Source organism: Dromaius novaehollandiae, chromosome W, assembly GCF_036370855.1.
Source record: "Dromaius novaehollandiae isolate bDroNov1 chromosome W, bDroNov1.hap1, whole genome shotgun sequence".
Lineage (NCBI taxonomy): Eukaryota > Metazoa > Chordata > Aves > Casuariiformes > Dromaiidae > Dromaius > Dromaius novaehollandiae.
The window spans coordinates 59,991,772-60,016,451 of NC_088130.1; the positions used below are offsets into that span (position 1 = coordinate 59,991,772).

Genomic DNA, 24,680 nt, shown 5'->3' on the forward strand with positions numbered 1-24,680 from the left:
CTGAGGCTGGCCCCGCCCCCTCCGGCGGCGGCCAATGGGAAGCCGCTTTGCATGAGACCGCCCCTTCCCCGCTGTCATCACAGACTCGCACGTGGAGGGGGCGGGCAGGGGGCGGGGCCCTCCGCCTCGCGTCACCACCCCCCCTCCTGCCCATTGGCCGCGCGGTCCCACGGCTCGCCTCGCCCCGCGCCGTGCCCCGCCCAGCGCGCCAATCAGCGGTGAGGGGGCGGGCACAGGGGGCGTGGCCCCGCGGGCACCCGGAAGGAGCGGCCGGAGTCGCGCAGCAGTCGGGGCCGAGGCGGTGGCGGCGGCGGAGGGGGGCGCTGGTGGGTGCCGGCCGCGGCGGGGGAGGGGCGGGGAGGCGGGGCCGGGGCCGCGGGGACGGCGCCGAAGGGGTTAATGCGCCCCGTCCCCGCCGCCCCCCCTCTTCCAGAAGGTTCGGGGGCTGTTGGGGGGCCCGGACCGGGCTGGGGGGGCCGTGGCGGGATGGGGGGCCGGGACTGGGGGGGGGGGGCATGACCGGGGCTGGGGGGCCGTGGCCGGGGAGAACCGGGAGGGCCATGACAGGGATGGGGGGGCTGTGGCCGGGGAGTGGTGGGGTGGGGGGGCTGCAGCACAGGGAGGGCTCTGACCTGGGGGGGGGGGGGGGGCTGTGCCAGGAGGTGCTGTGACTGGAGGGGGGGCTGGGTCCGGGGGGGGGCTGTGAGCAGGGGACCGTGGCAGGGAGCCTGTGACCAGGGCTTCTGCTGGGGCGTTGCTGTGACCCGGGGGGGGGCTGTGACATGAGGAGGGGGCTGTGGCAGCGGTGCCTTAGTAGAGAGGGGTTGGGGGGGCACTGTAGAAGTGGGGGGCTGTGAACAGGGCTTCTGCTCAGGGAGGGGGTGCTGCGGCTGGGGTGGAGCAGGCTCTACTTGGGGGGGGGGGCTGGACCCCCCCACCCTGGCACCCTCCTCCCTGGCACCCCCGAAGGCCCCGTGGCAGCTCTGGCCCCTGTGCCAGGGCTGCAGATACGAGCTGGGCTAGCTCAGGTGAGCTGTGCCGTCTCCAGGTATCACCCGCCGGGGCCACCTCCTCCCCGCCGTGACGTGGGGACGGACATGCTGCCCACGGCACTGCGGACAGGATGGGGCCTCTTCCTCTTCCTCCTCCTCTTCCTCCTCTAGGGCACCAGCTCAAACGCAGCCCCAGCTGGGAGCAACTAGCTGCTCTTGTCCCCCTCGGACTGCCCATGCCACAGGGACCGGTCCCTGGGGGGCTGTGCCGGGCTCCTAGAGCGGCCGTGCCGTGCTGCGCCCCTGCCACGCAGCGCGCCGAGCCGGGGAGCAGGCGGCGCAGCCTGTCCAGCGCCCACTTGGCCTGCACCTGCCCTGTGGATAAATCACATCCTTCGGCGTGGGGCTGCTAAAACAGCGCTGGAGCGGATGTGAATCCCCAGCATCCGTGGTGAGAGGCCTGCTGCCCTCTGGTGACAGGAGGCACAGGCGGAAGGGCAGTTTGGGAGGACATTTACTCACGTAAAAGGAGCAACTAGGGACCTGAGCTTTTCAAAACATGTCTCTGTGGTTGAGGTACTCAGTTTCTGCAGAAATCACAGGGGTGGTGCACAGTGTACTCTTGGAAATCCCAAATGTTACGTTTGGAAGGCCTTACCAGAGCTGCTGCTCATTAGGAGAGACACATGTGATGTCTGCGTGTTGGGAGCTGGAGTTGTGGTGTGCTTGCTCACAAACCACCTGTGGACATAACCACTATGGTGACGTGTATGGGGGGGGCATCGCATTATCGCAGGGATTTCCAGACTTTTTTTTTTCTTTTTTAAGAGGAGTGTAGAGTTTCCCGCTGCTGTGGAAAGCGTGCAGTGTATGGTTTGGGAATGCCATGCTGCTTTTTAGGATACTTTAAAAGTAGCTTCCATTCAGTGCCTTTGTGAAAAGCATCATACAAGCAAAGATCTGCTTCTCTGCCTAAATTGTTTTCGGTAGCCTTAGCGAAGAGGGGCAGCTCGACCTTGTGGTTAGTGTAGCATCATTGAATCCTGACATGAAGAAGAGTCTGAGCAAACTTGGTAATATCTGAGGAAGGTAAACAAGTTGTGGGAGGTGAAACTGGAGAGAAAATGCCAAATCTGACAGTACCGGAGTTGCTTTTCGTTGAGTGCTGCTTTAGAAAAGACTTTGTGATTTGGAGAACTACATCATCATGTAAAGCCTCACTGCCTTCTTATTTCATTTCAGCTTGCAGAGTAGCAGTAATGTATATAGAGGGGGTCCTGGCACAAGTGAGATAGAGGGCCTAGCTGGGGACTACATGTCCCAGCATGCAGCTCTCTTCACAGCTGAGCAGCCAGTTTGGGCAATGCTGCACGCTGGGATCTGCAGCCTCCTGGCAGTTTTATCTGTGCTGAGGGTAAGGCAGAAATGAGAGCTGGGTGGGAAGAGAGTTATACTTTGTCCTTGGGGACAGTGTCTCGATACTACAAAGTTTGCCTCGGGGTGAGATGTCATGTTGTCGCCCCAGTGTCTTTTGCAGAGGAAACAGAGCACCTGCTTTTGCTTCCTCTGCAACTGCTCCCGTGACCTCCTGGCAGGTTGCTACTGACTCTCATGGGCTCTGAGCACATCCCTTCCTGTGGGCCCTGGGGTGGCCAGGACGTGTGGGGCTGGCAGAGCCCTCTGGTCATTGTCCCAGTTGTGGGGCTGGCTGTTCTTGGGAAGCTGCACTTGTTGGCTGAGGCTGCTCCCTGGTGCCTGCTCTGTCTGTGTCTGTTCTGCAAGTGGGGCAGGGCTGGGACTGTGTTTCAGCACTGCTACTGATGCAGCTGATTTCTGTTCCCCTGCATGAGGGAGGTTTCTTACTGCTGCTGGAAGGGAAGGCTGGTGGCGATTACTCTGTACTGACTTTCGGATCCTGCTGTCTGAGGCATGGCTTGCTCTTTTCAGCAAACTGGGTGGAGGAGCTCTCTATATTCTATTTTTCACCTCTGTCCTTCCTGCAGAGGTGGACTTCAGGGGATAATGGGTGATTTTAATTTCACTGTTAGGGTTCTTGCTTCATTCCTGGTAGCCTCCTTAGCAGGCAGATCCAAGTGCCCAGGCCCTATATACTCCTGACATGGTGATGAGCTTTTGCAGACTGAGTTCTCTTGGCAGCTTCAGGTCTTGTTCCTTCTGGGCAGGCAGAGCAGGAGGAGAGAAAACTCCCCCCCCCCGCCCGAGTTCTGCTGACCTTTGAGGGCAGGGAAGTACATCTGCGCTGCTCGCCTTCCTCCTCTTTGTCTTGTACCAGCTTTTACTCCTGGCATATCTCTGTTCTCTGCTTCTCAGTCAGACTGTGCAGAAACACCAAGACCTATTCTCCTTTTAGGGTTGTCATACTGCTGCCGAGTCTTAGAGGATGGTTCAAGGGGATGGTTATTAGTCAGACTCTTGAAAGTCGATGTTCCTTGACTCCAGAGTCTTCCCCAGTCCTTTAACTGCACTTAGTGCTCTGACCCTGCCTGTGCTTGTTCCCTGTAGTGCTAGATTTGGTAGACACCGTAATTTACTTTGTGGAAATCCACAGTGCCTAGAGAACCAGGATGCTCTCTGGATACAGAATAAGAAGACACACTGTTTATAGTCGTTAAGGATGGGACAGATGTGGAAGAGAAAATAAGAAGCCATGCTGGTTAGAAAAATGATGCCCTCAGCGTACTTTCAACATAACTGTAGTCAAATTTATCGAAGACATCACAGCTGAAGGAATTAATGAGTCAGGTTTCATGCAGGACAGGTGTGAAGGGCAACAAGAGAGAAATCCCAAAGGGAGTCATTTGTACATTAACAGATGGCTTGTGGAGGATGTCATTGTGGGTTATTTGGCAGTACAATTCTTCTGTGGGAGGATTTTGCCTGATTTCTCTCTACCTCACATCACATAAGAGGGACCCCCTTCCTCCAGTGGGTTGGGTGAGCTTGATTGTGTTTCTGATTCTTTCTGTCTGCAGCACCTGGCATTTCTGCTTCCTGAAGCCCCATTATTTGACCGACTCTTAGCCTTTCTTTTTTGGTTTTGCTTGTGACCACGCACAAGTGAGCCAGGTGACAGTAACCTCCTGAGAATTCAACTTGATCTCTCAGTTTGGAGTTTGCTTAAAAAATATTTTCTTCAGCTGGGAAGTTTCCTTGCAAATCTTTGTCTTTCCTCTGCTCCTCTCTTTCACAGTCTCGTTTGCTTTGTCTTGTGAATGCTTAGCTGCCAGTGAATATATTTCCCCGTGTTTCTGTTAGTGTTCTCAGCTGATTGTGAATCCTGAATGAACAGCAGTTGAGCTCACATGCTCTGCATTTCAGAGAGCTTTCTCAGGACTGGCTAGTGGTTTGCAGTCATACTTGCCTGTGTTGTGGCCTCCCCCCATCCCCCCTAGCGAAGCAGCACAATGGTAGAACAATACTTGGATGGGAAGCCTCCAAAGAAGTCCTGTGTGCCATAAAAAGTATGGTTAGTGATTCAGCCAGAAGTGCCTTTTAGTAATAAATCCTTGTCCCAGGCCAAGGCTGATGTCAACCCTGTGATTCTTGTTATCGGAAGTTAGCAAAGATCCAAAGCCTTTTATGCAAGAGCTGAAGTGATAATCCAGATCTCCTGGCCTCAGTCCATTTGGGGTAATTGCATTCTTCCTGGGGAGTGTTTTCAACCAGTCCCTAATGGATGGATTGCCGTCACTTCCTGGGCCAGGGCAGTATGTGGGTGGCAATACTTCGGTGGTGTCCAAAGCTATTCTTGTCACTGGGGTGCTGAGGCTTAGAGCGTTGCCTAAGAGGCGATATGGCAGAGCAGAGAACTGGTGGAGGGTATTTTTTTAATAGACTCACACACACTCACTCACACTGCATCCTGGGGCTTGTTCTTCTTGTAAGCGCTCTGAAAACACAGCTGTGGTGCCTAGCAGGCCCAGCTATTACAGCTTCGAGGTGGAATCTTCTCCTGGGGCAGTGGTGCAGAATGCCTTGCTAGCTGCGTGGGTGCAGACAGCGTTCACCAGAAGCTTGCTGGGTACCCTCATTACTGTTTTAAGGACCAATGCGCCACCAGTGAGCTTGTGTACGGGGTGCAGCTCCACGTGATGGTGTAAAGGCTGAGGCAACGCCAGTGCTTTCTGGGGGATCGGCAGTGCTCTGCATGCTACCACTGTCCTGGTTGGAGCTGGCTTATGCTGCTGGTGTTGCTGCGGATCGCCTGCATGCCACAGAGTGGTACCCGATGCAAGAGGCCAGTCTGGGGAGCGGGGACAGCCCTTAACCAGCTCTCGCTGATGGTGCCTGCGGCGGGGGGAATGTTAGACATGGTTTTGGGGAGGCTGTTGTCTTCCTGATTTTCAAGGCCTGCTGGGCACAAGGGCCTAGTTCCCACACAATGTGATCTCCAGTAGGCTATAATTACAGCACTGGGAACCCGGGGAGGAGTTTTAAACGTCTTTGTGACAGTTCTGGCAGGCCTCACGGAGATTTCTATTAAGCAGTTGTCGTTTCCCCCCTTTGCTGTAGCCTGGGAAACACTACAGTGTTCAATTTGGCTCGGTCTGTTTAGGTTGTCAGCAAAGTTTGGCCCTTTCTGCTGTGGCTCTGTGTTCCTGCAGTCTCATTTAGTGGGTAGCTTGTGGAGGCCGTAGTCAGAGTCTGCACTAGCAGCTAAACCATATGCCAGTGCACCCACCAAAGTACAGGCAAAGCCTTATGTGGTAGAGCAAAGCACAGCTGTGGAAGGCAGAGAAGAATAAAGCCAAGAGTGTAAGAAGTCCTTTACTTCCTACTTAATTCAGTGAATGTGGACAGTGGCAGTGACCATAGCAACCCTCTCCAGGGATCTAGCTCTGACTCTTTGGGGGAATCATACATTCACCTGGAGTCGCACAAGAAATTGGGGTGGCGAGGTGGAAGAAGCGGGGGGACTGTAACCGGAGGGATGGCCTTAGCACTGGTGAAAGATGCTGTGGTATCTTAAGGGGCTGGGGTGCTCGGGGTCTCTGTGGTGTGCATGCCACAAGCCTGTCTGCCTTGGGATGTGAGCAATTACTGACTGTCTAGTGTTCAGAGGGTCTCCTTGTGCGGGCAGGTTGTTCCACAGCTGCGTTTAACCTGTATCTCTGCACTGTGCACTTGTCTTTCCAGGCAACCCAGCACAGCTGGAACAAGCAATCCCCAGGCCACAGTGTGGGTGCCGACAGCTGAGAGCTGCCTTTCCAACCTGCACCAAGGTTAGAACCAGTCTGATCGTTACCTGCTTCCCTTCCTTCACCAGGGCTGTGTGATGGTCACTGGGAACACCGTCCTTTCCTCCTCCCTCTCCTCAATACTTGGGGTCAGCTCTGTGGGGCCGGTGTCACCACAGCCAGGTGTTCGCAGAGCCTGGGCTTCCTGAATGCTCCTGCTTCCCGCCTCGCTGGCAGTGTGGCTAAGGGAGGCTGGATGTCTATGAGCTGTCCTGTTAAGACTGTTGAACCCTGTGTGCAGTCAAGAAGCCTAAAGGCAGTATGTTTTAAGCCCTTGGGAACTTGTTGTCTGTGCTGCTTGCTGAACCCGTTCTTTCATGCTCTGGCACATTGAACAAGAGCATTTCCCAGCTGCTGGTCTCTGCTGCTCACTATCCTTCACCTGAAAAAACAGAGCTAAGACTTCACCTAGAGTTCATGACAGGTGCGATCCTGGGTTTCTATTAGAACAAGTCAAGCTCTGCCTGCCTTTTTGCCAGGATTTCGTAGCTCTAGAAGGGAGGCCAGGCCCTTGGCCATGGTGAATGAGGCTCAGAGTGACAGTGAAGCGTTTCAGGAGGGCTGGTAGCCTTTCTACTGCCACTGCCAATGAATCTAAAGGTCAGGCCCTCACTGATCTGAAGTGACCTGAATGGAGCAGGTTGTGATGGCTGTGGACTTGCTGCCCTGTCCCTGTGTCTGGATGCTTGCGTGCCTGCCTGCGGGAAGATGCAGTAGTGCCCACCCAGGCTGCACAGCGTGCTCTCATTGGGAAGAGAGCCTTCAGTAGTACTTCACCTTTGGGAAACTACACTGAGTCCTTCTCTTACCTCAGAGATCAAGTGCAGTTCAGCCAGGAGAGGTTGCACAGGGAAGCAGCTATTTAGGACAGATGACTGGACTATATGTTCAGAGAGCAAGACCAGCAAATGGCAAGAATTCCTTGCTTTTTCCCTGTTGTTATTCCTCTGACGTGTCTGCCAAGGAAGTTGGGGCCAGGATGCAGGGCTCTCTGCTGGGCCATTCACTCCCTTGTGGCTTGCTCTTTTGCCTGGAAATTCCTGTAAGCCCAGGTCTTACTGCTGCTAAAGTTCAGTCTGGAGATTAGGATGGTCTGAGCTGTGACTGGTGTGGGCGATAATGATATACCTGCCAAAATGAGGGGCAGGCTTCCCGCTTCAGGGCACTTGCTGTTTGTGGGCTCATGCTCAGTTCAGAAAGCCTCAGGTAGCCCAAGGGCTCTCTTCTGTCTCAGGCAAAGAGCTAGAGTGTAGTACTGGGACATGGCGTAAATTGCTTTTCAGACCATTTGTCAGTGAGAGGGGTGAGGTTCTTGCTTGCTCATGGACATGGTGGATGAGCCCTACCTTCCATGTACACACTTGTGTACTCAGGCAACTCTAATTCCAATGTTTTAACCATAGCTGCCTCCTCTGCACAAAACCCTTGCACTCTGCTGTCTGTCGCAGCCAGCACAGGTGCTGGCTGTGCACTGCTACATCGCTCTGCCTCCTGCTCTCCCTACCACTCCAGACACTTTTTCAATTAGAGTTTGGGCCTCATCCCTTCCTTTCCCTTCTGTTTCCCAAAGAGTAAAGCCTGATGCTGAAGTGGTACCCACAGCAAGCAAGGCAGGGATGGATTCACCAGAGAAGTTAAAAGGAGGGAAGAAAGAAGTCCTTCACCCATGTCACCTCTGCCCTGTGCAATGCGGACTCCCAATCGCACAGTGCAGTAGCAGCAGAGCAGCCCCTTTATCCAGCTGAGGCATGGCAGTCACTAATACCTGCTCCATGCTGGGATCCCAGGTCTCTCTGAGCAACGGAAAGGAGATACATTAAGCAGTAAGACCAGAGGGAAGATGTGGCCTCTGTTCTGCTGGAGTTATTTGCAGATCCCAGGCCACCAAGCTCACAATATCCTCTGAGGGCTCCCCTACATTTGGACAAGTGGCATCTTAACATAAAGCTCACCACATTGGATCCACTTTTATTCCCCTTGCTGACCAAATAGCTTGATACCTCCAAGGACAGCAACTCTTCCACATGTGTAATGCAGCTGCTTCTTCCACTGCCTGGCCATAGCATGAAACTTTTTCTCTCTGCCATAACCCAGGTGACAGCAGTGAGCTTATACTTGGGCTGAATTAATCTTGCTAGTTCAGTTTAATGCAGCTGGCAGTAATCTGGAAGCTAGTACACTTTGCAGACCTTTGGATAGACTTTTGGTACCTTTGTCAGGAATGGGGCATGATGCCCTTGCTTGCAAGCTGCATAGACCCGGCAAAGAGGGGGTTATGACCTCAACCGAAAGTGGTCAGCGTGACGCTGTTCAGTTTGTTGTTAGCATGTTCTGGTTACCATTGTCCCTTGGCCTTACTAGCTGATCTAGTGCTAGATCTTACTTCCACAGGAAACCCCAAGGAAGTGCTGCTCCCCCTTCAGAGATAGGGCCCTGGGTTTCTAGTGGGTATTGGCACTGGAGTTATGTGAGGAATCCCCTCTTTGCCCTAGCATCTCTGTTATGGGTAGGCTGGGCATTCAAAGATCTTGTTCTTGGGAGTGTTGGGACAGCTGAATCCTTGTTCAGTTCTCGCTGCTCCCAAGAACGGAGTAGAGGATCATCTGCTGGGGCTAATTTTAGGCCTCGGAGCATTGCCTGTGTCCCTCTGAGCTCCTATTTGTGTGCAATCCTGCCGGCTCCCTGCTAAGAGCTGTGTGAGAGTCCTGCATCCTAGTGTGTGGAGGTTTTGCAGGGCCATAGTGTCTCAGGAATTATTGGATATCCAAAAAATTGGATTCCTCAGTTACTTAGGGAAAGGATTTTGCTTGGACACCTCATCAGATGTATATCTGACCCCTTTTTCTAGCCCTAGTGCCAGCACCCTCTTTTCCCTTTGGACCTTGCTTTTGTGGATGCCCACGCATTGCACAGTGGGAAGCTGGCTCTAAACTGCCAGTTTCCCTGCCTTCGCCTGCCAAAGAGTGTAGCATCCCTCCTGTTGCAGCAGTCAGTTCCTGTTGTCTTGGATGGGTGCATCCACCAGAGAATGCAGTCCTCCACAAAGCCTTTGGGTGTGGAAATACCCCAAGACCACTACCGAGAGAGATGAGAGCACCACTCTGGCCTTCTCTGTACGGCTGGATGGCAGCGTGGCATCTGCCGCTGACATTCTCCAACCAAGCATAGCACAGGGTGAGGCCTTCTGGCCTCTCCCTTGTTTATTTACTCAAGACTTTGGCCCCTCTGAGCTTTTTGGTTTCCACCTGCTCGTGTTATTTTTGTCATGTATCCCAGCTGAGCTGAGGTTAGCGCTGAGCTTTGCTAAGTTTCGTGTTGAGGCAGCACATAGCTCTGCAGTTTTACATGGGTTAAAAATAAAGTTGGGCCAAGACATGGTTAATGGTATCAGAAGGAAGTTGTATGGTCTCCGGAGCCCAGTGACTCACCCTGGATCAGGACTGAGGCTTTGCTAGCTTCTGCTGTAATGCTCAAATGATGTAACCATTTGTGGTGGGCCTTCCTGGATCTGGGGAAGGGCAAGGGAGGGAGCAGCAGTGGGGAGGGAAGCTGAGCTTTTTGGAGGTTTTTGTTTGTTTGTTTGTTTGTTTTAATCCATTCTGTGAAGTCATTAAATTAATTCTGTAAAAGATGTTGGCAGGTATCACACCTGAACGAGTTTAGCAGGGTCTTTTGTCTTTCCCTTGCATCTCATGCGCCTGTGGGAAAGGAGAGAAAGAGAGGAACTCTGCTTACATGCTAGTTTGGATAATTGTTTAACAGCACATAGCAACAGTCTACAACAGTTTTTAGGACAGGAATTGAAGCAGGATCTTGTCTCCAGTTCAAGCCACAGAAAAGTTGAGTGCAGAACAGACCTGCGTAAAGTGGAAATGGGCTGGGACTGGAGACCAGAGACTTACTGTCTTAAGGGATGTCTGCTAGGCTGCAACAAGAAGAGTCTTGGATCTCTGTATCCCTCAAATGTGCTACTGGCACAACGTAGAAAGAGGTGCATGGAGCTTTCTGACATTCAGAAAGCCCTCCTGTGCCGCTGGTGACGGTGTGAGAGGGCTGTCTGGGCTGGGCAGGGGGCTGCGTGTCACCACATGGGGTAGGCAGTGCGGGAATGCTCGGCTTGACAGATGGTAATGCTGACTGGCAGAGCATCCTCCCCGCCGCAACACAGCCGGGGGATAACAGCTAGGGGAGCCTCTGTGCCCCCTGGTCTGGCTGCCCAGCGCTCCCAAATCGCACCTTGGGAGCAGGCAAGGTCGGGTGTGATGCACCTGGGCCCGGAGTAGGCGCCTTGCCTGTGAAGGGGGTAGGGATGGTGGCTCGTGGGGGTGGACTTCCACCTCCACCCCCCTGTATTCCTCAGGGTGATGTGGAGCTTTTTGGGAGCCCGGTGAGGTTTTTGGGTACCTGGAGCAGGTGGTGTACAGGGTGTGCCGCACCGGGGGCGGCGGGGAGGGGACAGCGAAGCTGGGGGGAGCTGAGACAAAGAAGGGAGGCAGCGGGACATGCTTGGGGGGATTGCTATGGCAACCTGCCGCTGGCAGCAGCGCCGCGCTTTCCCCAGCCTGTGCTGTGGCGGACAAGCAGCCAGGGCCAATGCGCAGCGCAGTGCGACTGTGGCCGTCGACTTATCCCGGGTGGCCAGGATCCGGGCAAGCCTGTCCCCGTCGTGTCCTGGGCTCCATGCCTTTGGGCTCCTTGCATGCTAACCTGACATCCAGGCCCCCCCCCCGGAGCTATTCTCCCCAGGCTCCTGGGCAGCAGCCGCAGGATGGGTGGCCAGTTCCTCCTCTTTTGCCCCTCACTGGGGGATGGGCAGGCAGCCCCTGTTTGTAGGCCTGTTCTGTTTGAAGCCTGGAGTTGCAGAGCAGGCCCAGCCCGAAAGAAGCTACTCTCCTAAGCCCTCTCACTGAATCACAGGGAATAGCTTGTCATGTTGCTGCCCTTGCTCATCCCCAGGTAATCAGTGTCAGTGGATCCAGCCATCTCTGCATCTCCCAAGGATGCCTGGCCCTGTACTGTGCTGTCCATCCCATGCAGCCTGTTTGCCTTGCTCCAGGGTATCTGTAGGCTGATGGAAAGCAGACACTCTGATTAGCAGTGTGATTTGACACTGAGACTCCCGCCTAGAGCAGGTAAAGGAAGAGTTAAATATTTCTGAAGCTGCCTACAGGCATACCCCTTCCCAGACCCTGGCAGGGGGCCTTGGTCCTGTTACTGAATGAAGCAGGGAGCATCGTCCGGCTCGCTGCACAGAGGGAATAAGTCAGGAAGCCAAGCTCCAGTCTGGCTACAGTGTGAGTGTGATTGGGACCTGATCTGTCTTCTGTAAAGTGCCTAAAGCCTTGAGTGAGAGCCGGGGGAAGGGACTGGCTGGAAGCAAGCAGAACTTGCTTATCTTAACATGCACCGGTGTGGGAGCTGTAAACCTCCCTCATTACACCTCTTGAAGGTCAGTAATCGCAGTGAACTACAACGCTCTGTCCCCAGCCCCACTTTCAGAGGATGCTCTGAACTTGTGCAGGTCAGATGTGTGGGGCTGTTGTGGGGTGGTGCACACTGTTATGGTGCCTGTGGTCAGAATTCAGCTGGGACCAGGACATTCAGGCAGAACTGGAGGGGAAAGGATGCATGTCTGTGGACTGCCTGAGCGGCCCTGTATTCACAGATGTCATGGTTCTGTGCCTAAGCTGCGAGCCCTCCTTTCTTCTGTGAACCAGAATACAAAGCCTCAGAAATGGCTATGAAAACTGTTCCACTCTTTGCAGTCTGCCATAGTATCCGCATCAGATTTAGGGTGATTTTAAGATCTGTATAGACTGCCCGACTCTGTCCAGTGCTACAGTCCCAAATGTCTTAGAGCTCCCAGATGAGTTAGACTTGTTCGTCAAATGTCCCCTGGACTCCAGACCCCGGCGTCCTCAAGGGAGGACAAACAGGTAGGTGGAAACTGGAACGTAGACCCTAAGTGAAAGCTGCTCGCAACAGATAGCTGTGCCCTTCCTCCCTCAGACTTCCAAGAACCTCCCTGTTTTTTACGAAGGGGAAGAGTTTGCTTGCTCTGAACTGGCAACTGAATCTCCCTTCCTGTGGGGGAAGCTGAGACACTGATACTTGGTATTAAGGGCGATTTCAGATTGACAGCTCAAGAACTTCTCTTCATGAATTTGACCTTCAGCACTTGGTGCTAGAACTGGCATTACAGAATATTATGGGCACAATAATGGCAGTGTGTGACCAAAATTCATTGAGCCAAACAGTAGTTCCTTCTGACCCCATTTTCGCAGCCTGTTGTTTCTGATCCTTCCTTCAATCTGAGGCCCCAAGATGTACTGTGAAGTACTATGGAGTGGTAGCAGAGCCTCGTGGATAAGGCTCTGAAGTATGTGTGTGCTTGGGCAATGATTCCTGGCTTCTAGGACAGAGTGTGGGTTTTTTTGTGTTTGTTTGGGGTTTTTTTTGCGTTTATACAGCACCTACCATGCCAAGATCCTTGTCTAAGACTGGAAATCCTGAGTGCAGTGACCTGATGAGTTATAGTTGTGTCATCTTTTGAGTGCTGCTCCCTCTTTTTCTGTTTTGCCTGCTCATACTATACATTTTTAAGCACAGCACAAAGGAACAGAAAAGCCCAAAGGCGGTGGGGTCACATTCTCAGCTACCCATTTGGGGAGGAGTTAGACATGCAGTGCTGGAATAAGCATTTAGGGAGAGGCAGCCAAGAGAGATTTCCTTCTGGCTGAGCTGTTCTGTCGAAGTTCGGAAAGTACTGTGTGGTTACGTGCTGCGCTTCGCTGTTGCCATCTCCTAGGCCGATCTGGAACATGCATGCCTGCTAATAGTCAGATGGGGACACCATGTTGAACAGCATCACTCTGAAAAATTGTCTGATGTCCTTCTAGACATGAGCAGCAACCTTAATGTTGCCACTGTTGAAACAGTGCTGGGGACTTCAGTAGAGAAAAGATGTGTCCTTGAGCCCAGAAGGAAACCTTGGCTTGGTGGGTGTTTCTACTTGCATTCCCTAAATTGTGAGAAGGTAGTCGAGCCCAGTGGTGCTATGCAGCTATCCCTGTCTGGTAGATGCATAAACAATAGTTCACAAGAGCCAACTCTTTGCTCAGCTCGGACTTGGGGAAAGCATATCTGGACTGTCTGTACCGGGGTTTTCTTACTGCCCATCAGCAATGCTGTAGCTATGCAGAGAAACTTAGACAGGTTAGCACAATCATTTGCGTCTTTCTATGCCAGTGTTTCCATCGCTGGTGAGATTGGTGTAGCTGGACCAATAGTGGACAAGAGAGTAATTCACTTCTTGTGGCCCCCTCTTCTGTGGCTGCCAGCAAAAGAAAGCAGTTGTGGCATCAAGTAGTAGGTCTGAGCTTTTTTTCCGATTCATCTTCTAGGAGCATGCAACAGCCAAAAATATTAACAATTTTTGAGGAACTAGCATATTTTCATCTTTTTGTCTTGGGCTGGCCTGCCCACCTCTCCCCTAGGCTTACCATCTGGGATCTAAAGGGATTTGCCATTATCTGTCCTGGCCATGTAATAAGTTTTCATAGGGAGAACACATGAATTTGTGGCATCAGGCTGCCATCCTGAAAGTGCTTCTCTTACTGCTGTGCCTGTTTCCTGTAGCTGAAGGGCTGTTTCATGGCTCATATTTGTTGAGGAAACAGACTTCGGATTTGGAATAGCTCTCCCCTTTCTCCTCTGCAGCTTTCTTCCTGGCAGTTCAGTAGGAATGATTTGTTATAGATTACAGCTCTCTTTAATTGTGTTTCTCTACAATATCATCCTGCTAGAGTAACCGAAGAAAACCCAGTGATGCTTCCGGTAGGAAGGCTGATATCAGAGGCCTGTCTTGCAGCAGAGGCTTGAAGCAAGGAATAACAGTGTGCCAGGAAATGCCTGTACTCATCTGCTGGTTGCTTTTGGATAAGAAAAGGCATTTTGCCCTTGAAAGCTTCCCTACAACACAGCTCCAAACATTGGCTTGCTGATGGAGCTGTACCAGTGCAAGCAGTGGTGAGAATGCTGCCCTCCAGAGCCTGAGAAAGCTGCAACCAAAATGATGGTCTGGAGAGAAAAGTCAAATTCTGTCTTGAAATGAACCCCTAAGACAAGTGATGTGGGTTTTTTTTTTTTGTTCTTTTTTTCTTTAAAAGCACCTAAAAGATGACGTATGACTTCTTCTATAAATCTTTGTAAGGAAAGAGCATAGAATTACCTTTTGAGTGAGCCTGTCTGGAACTTGATATGTCTCAGATGTGTATTAAGAGAGAAATGAAAAGATTGTGCTATAAAGTGATAGGGGATAATGAATTTAATCTAATGGGTTGTGCTCTGGGAAATAGAGCTGGGGGGAAACATAATGTGGTGCTTCACATGGTAATAATAGGAAATACCACCTGAACTCGCTTTCCCAGGAGAACCAAAAGGGTCTGTTCTCCACGGAGTCCCCAAGAAGATGGAACCAAGCAACTGAGTGACCTGAAGCTGAAGAGAGATGCCAGGAAATTTGTAGGTGAGCAGTGCACAGTAGCTGTGCATCATTCCGCAGCATGAGCTTTGCTTTCCCATTCAGTGGTCCTGCTGAACCAGACAACAACCTTGGACTCTTAACCTTGTTGTGATCATGACAAATGCAGTAGAGAAACAGTAACTTTAACATTAGTGAAATGTCTGAGCTGGAGACTACATGAACAAGCCTTCATCATCAGCGCCTCTATCTGGAAGGTAGGTGGGTAGTGATTTGATACTGCATGAAATCTAGACATCTTAAAGGATGCTTCCCTGGTGTGGGTGCTAGAGCTAGCTGTGCACAGCTAGAATTGAGGAGCAAAGGCTGCACTTAGGACCTGGTTCCAGGAAGTCTTAACGCATCTTATCTGATGGGCCAGGCCCCAAAGAACTTTTGGAGGTGTGTGGTGAAAACGCAGCGCCGAGCTGAGGTCAGTACATAGAAACTTGTCCTCAGCTCTTAAAGCTGGACCAGAGGATCCAAGTCTTTCAAGTCTTTGCTCAAACATGCAAAAAAAAAAAAAAAGGGGGGGGGGGGCAAGTTCATGGGTAGCTTTAAGACCAGAGTGAAAACTGGAACGGGATCCTGAGATGCAGGAGTGTTTTGAGCATAAGGCTCAGAGCCAGGAGACTAGATTCATATGCTTAGTTCAGGCTTTCTGCCCAGAGGTTTTCAGGTGAGTCATAGGACTTCTCCATATCTTACTCCCTGATGTGAAAATGGTTAAGCTGTGCCACTCCTGTCCCTGCTGTTGGGGCTGTTAGTGAATCTGTCAAGTGCTGTGGCAAATGTAGTGGAGAATCTCCCTCCTGCAACACAAAATTGTTTCGCTGGCCAGGGCAGGCTGAGAGAGGACACACTGGCACATCAGGACATTCTGGTAATGCTAATCAGGAGATAAGAACAGATGGCTGTATTGGTAAGGGCAAACAAAGCGGGAGCCTGGGCCTGGAGGAGGAAGAGGACTGACAGTGAGATGGAGGAAGCAGTCCTGGTGGGAAGGATCCTGCTGTGGAACTCTGTTGGAGAAAAGGAGGAAGAAAGAGCCTTTGCTTGCTGGAGGGAGGATGCCTTTCACTCCCTGGGGAAGAACAGTGAGGCTGTCTCACCAGTGGGTTGGCAGTGGGGCAGCCGGGTATTTTGTAAGAGATGTCAAAGAAGTGTGAGCTGAGGAGATGCTTGCAGCTGCTCCCACATGAATGTGTGTTGCCAATGCAGTCAGCGCTTGGGCCTCTCTGACCTGCTCTGAGCAGGCAAAGGCTACAGTGAGCAGAGAGCAAAAGGCAATGCCTCAAGGGAGGCATCTCCAAAATGCAGAAGAGGAGGCAGTCCTGGGTGCCTGCAGGCATGCTTTGCTTTGACAGAAGGGAGAAGTTGGCTTCTAAATGACCTGCCCAGGCCAAAACTGGATTTTGCATGTGTAGTTAAGCAGGAAAGCCCAGGTCTAGCTCTTTCCTAGCCATTCTGCTTCATGTTGTCTGCACAGGCTGCCCCGTGGGGCACAGCAGCAGAGGGGCCAGCAAAAGAAGGAGGGAAGGGATGGATGGCTGCAACCTGTGTTTCCCTTCCCACAGCAAGATGGAAAGAGGACATGTCGAGTTTCCATCCTGAGTCTTAGATGGCACGAGCCAGCCGGCCAGCACACCCAGGTTGTGCAGGGAGGCTGCAGGATGTGCTGAGTCAACGTGAGCACCTCCCTCCCCTCTGCGGGAGGAGTGTGTGTGTGTGGGGGGGGTTGCTCAGGGCTGCCAAGACGATGGGCTTTTCCAGCTTGCAGGAAGGGTGAGCGCCAGCTGTGAACCACACAGCACGCTTTCCAATTTTAGCAAGCTTGAATTTGTGTTACTGACCAGAAAAGGCAGTTTAGTCCTTAAAACTCTTTCAGGCTGGGTTAGCAGACGTTTGGCTATTCAGCTCCATCCTTTGCCACAGACATGTGCTCCCCACTCTAAGGTTTTTTTTACAAAAATTACACATCTGGTCCTTACATTGGGACGGATCACCTTGGATGTGATTTTTTTTCTTTGAACAAAGGGCTGATGCTTCACTGTGCTCTGGCCAGGAGATGAAAAGTGCTCCCAGGAATACTCCATGAGTCCTGGGGTCCAGGACCAGCTATTCTATCTCCCCAGGTCCCTGGCGGAGAGGAGAGGCCAAGAGAGGCACATACTTTGTTCCAGCCTGTCCTTTTGCTGGCAACTCTGAGCAGGTCACTGCAGCAAGCATGTAAGTTAGTGGCATTGAGGCTTCTCTACTTCTTCAAGTCCTGGGCAGGGAGAAAGGTAGGGAGTAGAGGGCTGCTGTGAGAAGAATGACCCAGCAAGGGGTTCCTGGAAGTGGTGACTTCCTCTGTTCACCTTGGTAGATTGCTCATTCTCAAACTAGTGATCTGTGCGTCAGCCCTCGTAACCAGGAAGCATTTCAGCAGAAGCATCAACTTCACATACTTCTTGCAGCTTAGCAAACTGCCCCCATCCACGTTCAGAAAGCCTGAACTTCTCCTTCTGTAGTTGCCTCAACTTCTCTTCCCGTTCTGCCCTTTGACAGCACCTGTGCCACAGAAGCAAGTCTGACGTAAAGGTGGGTGAATAAACTGGCTCCTCTCTGCTGACAATTTCCAGGTGGCTGGCCTGAAATATGCTATTTCAAGGCAGCAAGGTGCTGTCTCTGTCCTTTGGAGGGACGCTCTGCCACTCATTTTTGCCACCTGGGCTGTGGAAGAGGAACACAAGGCAGTTGCAAGGGATCTTGCTTGGTATGGGAGAGACCTCAAAGGCAAGAGTAGCTTAGCTAGTGCCTGTCTGTTCTTCCCAGAGCCTGGCTGAAGGATGGTATTAAGGATGGTGTTTTACATGTGTTATTCACAAATAGAGAACCGTTCCTAGGAAATTGTTGCCATCTGGCTCAAATCAGAGCAGTCCCCTAGCTGCTCTAACTGGATGTCAGGCACATCATTGGGTTTGGTCTCAGCTCCCCTTTTCCCTGGGGCTAGAGCAGGTAGCCAGTCTGGTCTAGGAGCTCACGTAGGTTCTCTGCTGTCTCAGAGACTCCCAGAGCTCGCAGGGAAGCTCATCTTTTTTGATACTGACAGGTTGATTCAAGTATGTCCATTTTAATTGCTGGTCCTGTCCCACTGGTGGCTGCTGAGTTTTGTTCAGGTGCTTACCCAGCTCTGTGACCTTGGTGATGCCGTGACCATGGTGTTGGCTCTGCCTTTGACCTCGCTGATGACATGCAGTGAGCAGTGCAAATCTCTCATCCTGCCTTCCTAGAAGGGACCCTGGGGACTGAAGCATCCTGATGAAAGGAGGGGTGGTGTGTGGGGGAAGTCACTGGCTCCCTGTGTGACCCTGGGCAAGACTACTGTTCTCTGTGTTTTGGTTTTCTTTGCCCTGAAAAGGGAGAAAGGCTCTGTGAGTGTATGGCGAGGATCAGGAGGCATTGGATACTGCATCTGTGTCATACATGTGAAAATCCAGGGAGATCCATTAGCTGAATCAGCAGTTTTGGCATATGGTCCTGAACTTTGACAGAGAATCATTCTTTGTGCCTATTAAATACGTGACCTCTCAGCCTGAGGTGTTGTCCCTCCCTCCGTAGCCAAAGCATGGGTTTAGTCTGGCCTAAGTTTCCCAGATGGCAGGGCCTTCTGACCCGGCTGGGGCTCTGTGACCCTGCTGGAGACCCCATGCTTGGCTGCCTCGTCCTTTTGTAGCACCAGCGCTGCCTGTCCTAAGTCACTTGCATGTGGCTGTAGACAAAATGCTGCAGCTGGCCAGGTGTTCTCAGGTGGATATGATCAGAGCCCCTCATCAGCATGACTCTGACTTGCAGGGTATGGGGCAGAAAGGGTAGAAAAAGTCTATGTGTGATCCCTGTAATTTTTTCCCATAATCAATGGGAAATGGATCCTTCAGCCATGAGGCTGCTGTAAGCAGAAGCACAGATCCGCACACCAGGCGTGTTGCACAGACCGGCATCTTCTGCGTGCGCCTGCTCTCTCGCGCATTTCTTGACGCAGATGGATGTGCTGTGGTACACAGAGCCTCTCGGCGGCTGGGAGGCTTGTGCTGTAGCTCTCACTGGGCTCCAGCATGGTGAGCAGCTGTGATGTGATGTGCAATGTTCCTTTTGTAGCCTCTGATTTGGTACCCTCTAAGAAAGAGGCTGGGTTTAGAAGAGCTTTTGGAAGGGAATGATGCTAAGGTGAATATGAAAGGAGAGGATTTGGGGCAAAGCGTGTTTCATTTGAGCTTCTGCCCCTAGCATTAAGGGAATCGCTAGTCTGAGAAGCAGTTTGCAGAGAGAGCATCATCACGCATATAGCTTGTACTGTCTGGACTCGGGAACTGGCCAAGCGTGCCGCAGCACTAGCTGATGCTAAGTGACAAAAGCCATGCTTTAGAAGAAAGCTCTTCCTGGCTCCCAGGACACTGAAAGCACAGTCTCCCTCTGCCCAAGCTCTGTGCCTGTCCCTTGGTCAACCCTCTGCCATCTGCAGGGCTGCCCACCCTGTTGTTTAGCAGAGTGGGGTGGCAGGCTGAACTGAGTGGCTCCCCTCTTCTCCCCAGAGAGGGTCTTGGGCTTCGAGCCCTGGTTTTTGCAGCCCCTTGGAGAACCAAACTGAGAAAAGGCATGGGGTGGTCTGGGAGGGCATGTGTTGGCTGTATCTGAAGGAAGGTCAGTCGTCAGGCAGCTAGCATATGGGTCTGCGCTGCGGTGGTGCTGGGTAGCCTTCCAGCGCCAGAGGTGGGGGACAGGCTGCCAAAGGCCTGATAAAGTGAATGGGTTTGCCTGGAAGGCAGCCTGGGAGCCTGGAGGAAACCCTCCCCCAGCCTCGCTCCTTATCTCAGCAGTGCTTACACATGGCAGTGCTCCCACTCCCGGGCTGCCTTGCTGCCCCCGTCTCCCCGATGTGGACTTGAGCCAGTGGCGTCATCTCTGCCCCTCCTGCTGCTGCGTGCTGCAGGAGATGAGGCGTTTGGTGCAGCCTGGCCAGCTTTCCTGCCTGATTTGCTGCCTTGCAGAGTTTGTGGCATTGCCCTGACAACTGTGGCAGGGTTGCACACGCAGGGCTGTGGCATAAATGGGTGAGTCAGGCAGGAGGAGGGGGTGAATCACAGGGGAATGAGTCAGCGGGAAGCCAAAGGCAGGTGCTCTCCCAGGACTGGGCTTTAAGGGAGCCCAGGGGCCTGGCAGCCCAGGCTTGGTCCTCCAGGCGATGGGATGAAGGTGCCAGAGGAGAGCTGGGAAAGCCTCAGGGCTTGGCAGGTGAAGGTGGTGCCTGTGGCTGCTGCAGAGGCAACGGGCCAGGATACCTGGGATCCATCTTGGCCACGTGCCGAACCTGTTCTCTGCTCCCATCTCCTCTCGGCTTCAGTACTCTGCCGTCCTGGTGGGGTCTGGGGAGTCCATGGTGTTGAGGCTTTCCTAGGAGAGACTGAAGACAAGCACCGTGAGGGAGCAGTGCAATGACCAGGTATCCCAGCCTCCGGTACGTGGGGCGAATCCTTGTCCTCGGGAGGCTGTGGGATGTCCAGCCAGCCCTGGGCAAACTGAGCAGGTCTCTGTCCTGGTCAGATCCTGTCCGCTAACCTTCCCCTGCACTCTGAGAGAGTGGGAGGAGGATGGAAAAATTAATGATCCCCGCTGGGACAGGGAAGGATAAATGGATAGTTCTGTATTGAGTGATCAGGCCACGTGGGAAGAACCGGGATGGGATGATGCACTGGGGGCACGGGGGGATGCTGGCTCCGAAAACCCATCAGTGGTCTGGGCTTTGGCCATCCTGCATAACCTGTGGGGGTGTTTGAGGAGTTCGTGGAGGGCTGCTTCCCTCATCCAGGGACCTGTTCTGGGCTGTTTTGTTTTTGTCTTCCCTAGCTGGTCGCCGATGAGTTTGACTCCTTCAGATCGTGCTGCCCATCGCTCCTGGGGGAAGGTCCCCTATGGGCATGGTGGACATAGGCCCCATAGTGGTGCCACAGCAGTAAAACCAAAGCCCTGTGTATTTAGGGCCAAACTTCTTGGGGCAGGTACTTGGGATTCCCAACACAAGGTGATGTGGGCTTGTTGCAACAGGAACTGAAATCTGCACCTGGTATCTCTAAGAAGCAGAGCTGTGGATCAAATTCTCAAATGAAAACAGCCCCCTCTGGTTTCAGTGTTGTGACAAGTAGTGTCCCTAAGGTCTGTAGGGCTCTGCTGCCCAGGCTAGCTGCAGGTAACTGCTGTCTTCCCTGGCTATGTGCTTGGCAGGGAGGAATGGAAGTTAACAAGCTCTAGCTTTCTCCAGAGATACCCTGGAGGTCTGGCACTGCCCTGGGTCTGAGACAGGCTGGCGTGCTGCAGTGCGTTGTGTTTGCAGCCTGTTCATCCTGTTCAGGTGAGAGGAGGAAGGACTTGCATGTGGCTGTGTGTCTTACTGCTTGTGGGAGACACCATGCTGGGGTAGGATGTGGTGGATGGAGTCCCTCTGCTGAGCCTGGCAGAGTGGTTTCCCTCCTGCCCATGGGTGACTGCTCCCTCTTCCCAGTCAGCTGCTTTGCCTGTCACAGACTGTGAGTTCAGTTGTCACAGATTAACCCTCTGCCCCTGCTCTAAGTGGACTGGATGAATTGAGAGTGAGGGTGTCCTGTGCTCTCTTAGAGGAGTTTGCCTTCTTGGCATCTCCATCAGGGCCTGATGAGGCCAGACTGGCTGAGAGCTCCTTGACAGTGCTGTTTGAAGTGGATGGGGAGATGTTACAGGAGAGAGAACCCATGCTTGGTCTGCATCCCCATCTTCTGGCTGGGCTGTGGCGAGCCAGTGTGTCCCTACTGCACAGACCTTCCCATCCCTTCCTTAAAATGCAGAGCCTCACCCAGGCTTGCGGGGGGCTGCATCCTCGAGCCAGTGTCTCTCCAACAGAGGTGTGGCTGGCACTGAATGCCTGCCCAGACCCAAAGCGTGACTAATTGCAGATTAATGCATTTCTCTCCCCTTTCGTTCTTCCCCGCCCTGAATCTGAACTGCTTATGGTGTCAGTGGAGGAGGTTTTGGGCTCCCCAGGATAAGGCGGACACAGACAAATGAGAGAGAGTTCAGCTGAGATGCTGAGGGGCTGGCAGTTGGGGCAAATGAGGGGAGGCTGAGAGCAGTGGGGCTGTGCAGCCTGGAGAAGGGAAGGCAAAGAGGTCTCATTGCTTCGGCAGCTGCCTGGTGGGGATTTGGAGAGAAGCTGGAGCAAGGCTCTTCTGGGAAGTGTCCAGGGACAGGATATTAGGCAACAGCACAAGATGCGTCAAGGGAAGTTCCTGTCAGATTTTAGGAAAAATATTCCCTACGAGGACAGTCAAATCCCACAACAGGCCTGGACAAGGGGGGCAATTTCAACTTTGGAGGCTTTCAGCCCTCAATGGGGTCAGGCCATCAGCAACCTGCTCAAGGCTGGCCTCATTCGGAGCAGGCTTGGACCAAGACCCCCCGCCAGGGTCCCCTTCTACCTGTGTTATTGCACAGATCTGCAGTTCTCAGGGCAGTTGGCAATGTCACACCTCAGGGCCTGTTGGACCAACCTGCCTGCAGGTGAGCAGAGAGCTCAGAGATTTGTTCTGTTTATCCCCTTTGCTGCCTCTTGGCGCAGTGAGTACCAGCCCTCCTGTCTGGATCCATCTCTCATCTGTGTGGTGCTAGCGGTGTTGGGGGACTGAGGCACTGCCTGAGCAGGATTGCCCACCTCATTGCTCTGCCTCCACCTCTCGTACCTGGAGCACCCTTCTCTCCAGAGGACTGTTTTTTCCCTACCTACACGAGTATGAAAAGTTTGGCTCTGACACACAGGCAGTAAAGCACAGGGCAATAAATCATCCGCCCGGCTCCACTGGCAGTGCGGAGCTGTGATCTGCAGGGGATGTTCATGTTGCCAGGAGGCTGGAGAGGACGCTGGCCCCCAGCCCTCCGGGTGGAAGGGCTCCAGGTTTATCTTCCCTGTGGTGCCTGTCTCAGGCCCAGAGACAGTGGCGATCGGAGGGGAAGTCACCAGTAGTCTTTTTAAAGGCTCCAGCTGCCTGACCATCCTGAGCAGATAGGGAGCAGATGGAGGCTGAGATGAGCCCAGAGGACTGTCTGGAAAGAATTATGTGCTCCCAGTATTTTCTGTTTCTTTGCCAGCCTTTTATTCTCATGGCTGCTCTTTTCTTGATCCTGTCCTTCTGCAAGGCTGGCTGCTGGCAGCCTTGTCAGCCTTGTCTTCAGAAACAACTCCGTTCTGCAATTTATTGAGTCTCCTAACTTTGACTCTAGTGTCTAATGCTCCAGAAGCCTGTCTGGTGTCTAAGTGCTAAAATGTTTTTTAGTGTTTGCCTCGTCCCCTCTGCCGGAGTAAAAAATGGGAGCAAAGGGGCTATGTGTAGCCACAGAGCCTGGGCACAGCTGACCTGCAGCAGAAGCTCCACGTACTTCCCCATCTCATGGAAGGATGTCCCCAGCATTCAGGCTCCCCAGACACTTTTATGTGGGTTTCCATTCTCTAGAAAGTTCCCATGGGCCCGTATTTGTCCCCAGATCCCTTCTCAAGTTGCTCATCTAGGCCTTTCACTTGGGCTTGTTGGTGTGGGGCTGCCGCTGGGGTCAGAGAGCTGTGCTCTCTCCCTTCCCCCGGCTGCCTCTCCTCGCAGTCCAGTTGTTACTCAATACTGCTCTGGGCACTGTTGCGTTACTTGGATATCTCTGTTACAACACTCGGGCGCATCGAGAGCAGCAGGGTCTGGTGGTCTGAGCCAAGAGGCCCCTGAGGTCCGTTCCTAGCTCCATGGGTAAATCCTTGCCTGTCTTGGGACTAGTTGATTCCTCGTAGTCTGCGGAGAGCTGTCAGGGCTTTTGTGGGCTTTGTCTCCCTATGAGTGTCAGAGCTGGAGGGTCTGTGTCCCTTGTGGTATGGCTGCCATCAGGGTTTAAGTGGTTTTTTTGGCCCACTTGTTATGGTGAAGCTGGTTTCTGAGATCTGAGCTTTGCATATTTCTGCTGAAGGTGTGCAACAAAACATGGACTGTAGCAGTAACAAGAAAGTCTTCTTGTTTTATGGGGGCTGATGTGGGAGCTTGCGTCTTGCGCAGGAAGGTTGTCTGGGGATGCAGCTGTGCCTTGAACCCACCCCTGTTCCCTATCACTTCCGCAAAGACAGAGGATGCTGATACGTCAGCATGCCCTGCGCTGTGTGGCCCATGCAGGCTGCACCTGCCTGATAGCCCCGAGGGCAGGTCCCTTGTAGCCTCTGTCTCACATGAGGCACTGGTTGGGCCTTGGCTTCCTGAATGCTACCATCTCCATGCAACAGCTGAGCGTCAGGCCCTATGGGCACCCCAGCTGTGTTGCTGCACGGAGCCCTGGGCTGCTGTTTCAGAGCCCTGCTCTAGCTATAGGGTGGTGCTGAGTGCGTGGGGCAGAGGGCTATGCCGTCTGCAAGACCCAGGGGCAATGCGGAGCAGGTGGACTGGGATGTCTGCCAGTTCCATGGGGTGAAGTAGGAGCTGGTGCAGCGCTGCTGGGCCAGTGGTTTGTGTATGCCTCTGGGGCTGGAGCTGGACACACCAATTCCGCATCCCACCTTGTTCCCCTTTGAAGGGGCTTGTGCACCTCTGTGTTTGTTGCCTGCATGGGCAGCGGTGTGAGTGTTCAGGTGAGTGATGACATCTTTTCCTGATGCCTCAACAGATCTCTTCCCTCTCCCTTCCTTCAGGCTTGCTGGAAGGAGAGACCTTGCCTTCATCTGACAAGGTACAGGACATTGAATTGATGGTGGAAGTGCCCCTTCTCTGTGAAAACACTTTACAGTCAAGCAAGTATAGAGCCCAAATACCTACCCAGTCTGTATCACTGCTTTGGCCTTTGCTAGGCTTGAGGCTTTCTAAATCGCAGCTGGAAAGG

The 24,680-nt window shown here is 53.0% G+C and overlaps 1 protein-coding gene across 8 annotated transcripts in view; it reads left to right on the forward strand.

The window, feature by feature from the left end:
* The first annotated feature begins 237 nt into the window (after nt 1-237).
* The window catches only part of LOC135323479 (atos homolog protein B-like), a 41,576-nt gene continuing 17,133 nt past the window's right edge, over nt 238-24,680 (forward strand). For 2 of the 8 annotated variants that reach the window (XM_064499659.1, XM_064499657.1), the window contains exons 1-2: nt 238-326; nt 6,150-6,235. The gene's annotated coding sequence lies outside the window, so the exon portion shown is untranslated. The other 6 variants (XM_064499661.1, XM_064499664.1, XM_064499658.1 and 3 more) reach the window with 6 other exon arrangements.